This window comes from Gallinula chloropus (assembly GCF_964237585.1).
Source record: "Gallinula chloropus genome assembly, chromosome: Z".
Lineage (NCBI taxonomy): Eukaryota > Metazoa > Chordata > Aves > Gruiformes > Rallidae > Gallinula > Gallinula chloropus.
The window spans coordinates 56,133,911-56,139,084 of NC_140089.1; positions in this window are offsets into that span (position 1 = coordinate 56,133,911).

Below are 5,174 nucleotides of genomic sequence, written 5' to 3' on the forward strand. Positions count from 1 at the left end.
TTTCCTTCAGCTACAGAAAGCTGTAAGACAAAAAGAAAGGAAAATAAAGAAAAAGCTTATCTTGAGAAATAGGGATAGTGTTTGCTGCAATACTGAGCTGTAGTAACTCCAAGGACCTGTTCTTTTCAGAGCTGATGCATGACAGGATGCAAAAGGTGGCAAGAAGCAAGACAGAGAACGAAGTCTCCCCCTTCTGCCCGTAAAGAACCACAACTACCCCTGAAGTTGGAGCCCTCTCCAGCTTAAGCACTGCCACAGATGCTCCCGACCCACCATCAAACTGACTGCAAGCACTTTCTCCAACACCAGGCATAGTGGCAGAGCTTGCAAGGGCCTAGGGCTCCAGACTCCGTGACCTGAACTCTATGACCCTGTCTGCTTAAAGGAGAAGCTAAAGAAACCTCCAGACACGCCACAAGAAACCAGGGAAATTTACTTCCAACCTACCTAGAAGTACAATGACATTCATTTACACTGAACAAGTTCTCCACTGCACACAATTCCTGTAAAATCCAGGTCTCGTACTGCTCTGGTGAGTATCAGAAGTGACAGTAATTGAAAACTTTGGCTTTTCTTTTGAAGGCCACATTACATTGAAAGTATCTTCCAGCATCTTTGACTACACCTGCACAGTGCACTACTTGTGGAAAAGTAAAGCTATGTGCTTATTTAAAACCCCCTAAACTAAGAGAAAGGGCTCAGGAGATGAAAAGGAGAGGATGAAAGACTAAGATTAACACCTGGAGATTTTTGTTCTTCAGTGCAGAGGAAGTTACTTAAAACCCCCTGCTTCCTCCCAAGTCTGGTAAACCAGACCGAGATTGTTTGTACCACTCCCTGAGGTAGCAATTCCATAAGGACATTTTAATAACATAAAATCCCTACAGAAAGGAATTTATGTCTGAAAAATTGGCAGGAAAATATTTTCCATCATATCCATTACCTCAGTAGCTACTGAGGACTGACAGCTTACTACATTTAACAAGTATCAGAGGAAAAGCCTTAGGTAATGTGTTGAGTAAAAGTACTCACAGGTATTTATAAAGAACTCCACTTACAAAAATACAGGGGGGGTTCCTCTAAAAAAAAAGAAAAAACCCTCACTGCTGTTTAAAATGTGTATACAGCTATGTTTAATGTAGAGGGAAAATTACTGTTATGACCAAACTGAAAAATACAAAAAGTAGGATGCCAGTGTTAGTCTGGACAGGCTAAGGAGCATCAAAACCAAATGAAAGCATTGAAATCACAAAGGAGAAAGTTTATTTCCTCTTACAACCAGTATGTGTTGTAAGAGGAAATAAAGTAACTCAAGATTAAGCATTTGAGCCCAGACTCGGAAAGCAAGTATGGTTCCTGTGCAGCACACCTCCTAAAACCTCTGATGACCCAGGGACTGTGGGTTCTGAGTACCTTTTCAATTAACTTGAAAGCTTCTCTGCAGACAGGATGAAAGGGTCAGTAACTGCCTGGTGGGGAACAGACTGACCTTGACGAATGAGCACATCTCAGCATCCCTCAGAAAGGAGCTACACAGCCCTCCCCTAAAGTTCACTAAGCAGAAGAATTTGCAGTAAGATTTTGTCTTTTCACTCACCTACGGGAGTTCACGTTCCTCCTCGCAGAAGTATTTCTAAAGTCATTCTTCTTCCAATTATACACTGCAAACAAAGAGAGAATTTCCCACTGTGCAACATCTGTAATCACTGACCAAACCCTCCCAGAAACACTTTCTTTCATCAAGGCTCCTTTCAGCTGCTGCTTGATTTCACCTCTGTCGTGGTTTCACCCCGGCTGAGAGCCGAGATCCACGCAGCTGCCTGCTCCTTAAAGGAAAAGAGCAGGGAAAAGGGAAGGGGGGGAGGGGAGGGTAAGAGGTAAGGGAAGGGAAAAGGAAGGGGCAAATAACCCCAAAACCAAGAAATAAGAGGCCCGTGGGTTGGGATAAGGAGAGTTTACTAAGATAACAGAAAGATACCGTCTAACAATGCTGACAGGACTTTAGAGCAAAAATATATGAAGCTGTTGATACACAGTGCAGTTTCTCACCAAACCCACAACTCAGGCCGTGCCACCCAGAGCCGTCCCAGAACCCGACAGTCCCCCAAGAACCGCGCGTCCCGGAGCCGCCCTCGGCCTTCCTCCCGTCAGCCCCCCGATATCCTGGGCAGGACGTAACTGGCGTGGAATACTCTCTTTGGTCAGCTAGGTCACCTGTCCTGGCCTCGCCCCTCCTTTCTCATGAAGAGCTGAGAAAGTCCTTGACTGTCTGACAGCAATTAACAACATCAGCATTCCATCTGCTGCTACAAATGAATTTAACTCCATCCTGACCAAAACCAGGACAAGAGGGAAAATTACTGTTATTACCAAACTGAAAAGTGAAGCAAGCATTGAACAGCAATAGCAAGCCCAAACCTGCAAAAATTAGAGAAGCCTGAAGCCTAAATGCTCCCTATCATCCTTCTCCCTTTAGCTTACCCAACTCTTCACACAATCAACAATCTCCTTGTGAACTCCTGACTTGGCAGGGATGAACAAGAAGTTTGCCCAGGTAACACTTTGCTATACACCGAATTCTCAACAAAAGCCAGGTGTAGTTTGCAAATGCTGCATGAAAAAGCATAAAAATAATAAGGTGAAGGAAAAAGATGAGAGATGGAAAGAGAAAATTCACAAGAGAAAAGCAAAACTATGATAGGTGTAATTGGAAGCAAATAGCTCATCATCTTGAAAGAATCTAGAACTGCTGACAATTAAAAATGATCCCACAGGACATGTGGTTAAATACTTTCATCTGAACGGCCTATCTGAAACCACTTACACGGAAGAAAACAGAAAGCACTGGGCTGAAAGAACATGGAAGGCAAAGAACCCAACCAACCCACGGACTTTTAAACAATGTTCAGGCCTCAGCAAAGTTTCCAGTGAACGTTTCTACCCTCCCCTACGGGAGATCCAGGGAAAAAGCTCCCCAGTAAGATCAGCCTGCAAATCCTCAATGCCAGATGGGTAGGGAAGTGGCTGCTCTTTTCAGTGACTTAAAAAAAACAGTAATAGATAATTCTCCACTGTCCAAGCCACAAACACAACATTTGCAGCAACTCCTGCTGAAATCCAGCCTAATTTCATAAGGAAGTGACTTCTATGTCCTCCTGCCAAGTAGAACGCTTTGTATTACTGCACTGAAAACACAAAGGAAACTCTGAGAGAGCCCAGTGCAAACAGGCACTTTCGGTGACAGCAACTGCGGCACTGCCATCTAGCGATTTGTGAGCATCAGCTGATCTCACAAATTTCATCCCCCTGCCACATTTAGCTAGAAGGCAATCTCGGTTTAGGCTTACATGGAAGTAAAAAAGAAGGGATATGGAAAAAAGAAATACAGAAAACCACAAGGGGTGAGGGGGAAGGGAGGGGAGCGGGGGACACGGACGGGACGGGACACACACCACATTCCCAACACATCACGCTTAAATTTATTATCAAGTCGTTACGTTTCCGCTAATATTTTGCAATAATCTGGACAACATGACCATACTTCAAAAGCATTTTTCAGGTTGTGACTCCAAAATATAGAAATTCACAGCCAACTATAACCTACAAATGCAGATGACCAAATTCCACATGGAAAAACACATTATCTAGAACGTGGTGGTATGTCAGAGTTTAGAAAAAGGAACTCTTTTCAGTCACCCTTAAATAACTGCTGCTTGTAGTGCAGTAGATGCTCCTGCTAATAAAGTCCTGTCCCCCCAATATACTTCATAACCCCAGGAAGAAAAACTGGTCTCTAAGCAGAGCCTCAAACAAAACAAACAGTTGGAATACTAAATTCAAATGCCATTAAAATGCTATACTTGCCTGTAAGCGTAATATTGACTATTCTAATTGTGTGGAGCAATACTGATTACATACATTGTTAATATCTAAGCACAAGTCAACAACTGTCCAGAAGAGTGAGCTGTCATTTATTTATTTATTTAACTAAACAAATCGATTGCTTTGAGCCATTCCCAGCGCAAAAACCTCTCTAAATAAGATATTGCATCCCAGGTTGCATTACCTGATAGAGAGATTCCTAGGCACATACTTGTAGTCAACAGGAGAGAAGACAAAAGGAAAACCTTCAGTTGTTAAAGACAGAGTGAAGCTGACACAAAATAAAAAGACAACACTTCAGAAAACACCCCAAAACAACAGAGCTGAGCTGTTCCTATATCAAAGTTTCATCTGAAAAGTCCCTCACCCTACTTTATTCCATTTCAGACAGGCAGGGACAAAACTTCCTTCAGACTGGGGCCTGGTCAATACAGCCAGATCCCAGGGGACACGCAAAGCCTCGCTCTAGCCAAAGCAAGGGCACGGAGGGATCTCCAATGTAATCACCTTGGGTCAAACGACTTGTTCTAACACCTGCTGAATAGTCACAGCATAATGTTAATCACAACTCCCACATTAAAAAAGAAAAAAAAAAGGAAATGTTTACCAAGCAGAAACCACTTTGCCTCAGACCTAATGCTGTCCCAATAGCTTGAAACACCAGGCATGACAGAATGGTTTAGCCTCATCCTACGACTTCTGCAGACAGTTACTGTAGTGCACAGATAGCACAAAACCCAGGCAGTTTTTCTAAGAGTTTCCTAGTGCCTGAGAATTATTTTGTTTCCCACATTCTTAGTGCCATTGTCAACCTTTGGGATTCGTTGCACACCCTTACTGTTGTTATTTTGAAATCATAGAGGGCTTACATAGCTCCACAAGCCACTGATGACCACAGAGAACTGTTGGTCTAGTATACAGTGTTATCTACATGGGACTACGTAAACCCAAAGACACAGCTACACAGAACCACATGCATTCAACCAGTTTGTACCAACTGACGTAGGGTAAATGTCATGATGCAACAGCTCCAGCACTTGCAGACGATTTTGCCCAAAAGAAACGTTTGTTTTTCACGGCACTATAAACGAACTAGAAAGGGCAAAGCACTGCAACAAGGTATCCTCCAGAAACAGACTTCCTGAAGCATCACTTCTATCCTATGCTAAGAGATCCCCAAGGGTAAGGATTTCTACTGCCAATCATGCTAATTCCAGCTAAAACCACAAGGGATCTAGCACTTCCAGCCTGAGCTGCAACGCTGGAGCACAGGGCACTGAGAGCAGGCATCT